Here is a 902-nt window from a genome sequence, read left to right on the forward strand (position 1 = left end):
TTGCCTGCTCTTCCAAAGGTCCTGAGTTCAATTCCCAGCAACCACATGGTGGCTCACAACCATCTGTAATAAGGTCTAGTGCCCTCTTCTGGCCTTCGGCATACACACAGATAGACTATTGTATACATAATAAATAATAAATAAATATTTAAAAAAAATGGAGGAGAGGTAGTGAAGAAGGAAACCGGGGAGTTATCCCACCTCTCTTTTCCTCAGGCTGACGGGAAGATGGCGGATATTCAGACCAAACATGCTGACCAAAAGCAGCCCACAATCTTTCAAAACAAGAAGCGTGTTCTGCTTAGAGAAACCGGCAAGGAAAAACTCCCTCGGTTCTATAAAACCATCAGTCTAGGCTTCAAGATGTCCAAGGAGGCCATCGAGGGCACCTACATTATCAAGAAATGCCTGTTCACTGGCAACGTCTCCATGCGAGGTTGCATTCTGTCTGGTGTCTTGACCAAGACGAAGATGCAGAGGACCATTGTCATCTGCCGGGACAATCTTCATTACATCTGAAAGTACAATCACTTTGAGAAATGCCACAAGAACATGTCTGTGCACCTGTCTCCATTTCAGGGATGTACAGATCGGAGACATTGTCACTGTGGGAGAGTACAGTCCCCTGAGCAAGACTGTGTTTCAACGTGCTCAAGGTCACTAATGCTGCTGGCACCAAGAAACAGTTTCAGAAGTTCTGAGAGCTCTTCGGCCAGCTCCCTGGAACAAATAAAGTTATTTTCTGGTAAAAAAAAAAAAAAAAGAAAAAAGAAATGGAGGAGAAGACAAACAAAAAGCTGGAAGAAATTAATAAATCCCTCAAAGAAAACCAAGAAAAAGCAATCAAACAGGTAAAGGAAACAGTTCAAGATTTGAAGATTGATATAGAGATAATAAAAAAA

General features: G+C 42.1%; 1 pseudogene; it reads left to right on the forward strand.

Annotated features, from left to right (window-relative positions):
* Positions 1 to 228: 228 nt before the first annotated feature.
* On the forward strand, positions 229 to 701 carry LOC126496496 (40S ribosomal protein S11-like; annotated as a pseudogene).
* Positions 702 to 902: the final 201 nt, after the last annotated feature.

Source organism: Alexandromys fortis, unplaced genomic scaffold (assembly GCF_014885135.2).
Source record: "Alexandromys fortis isolate MF-2015 unplaced genomic scaffold, M_Fortis_MF-2015_v1.1 scaffold_5800, whole genome shotgun sequence".
NCBI lineage: Eukaryota > Metazoa > Chordata > Mammalia > Rodentia > Cricetidae > Alexandromys > Alexandromys fortis.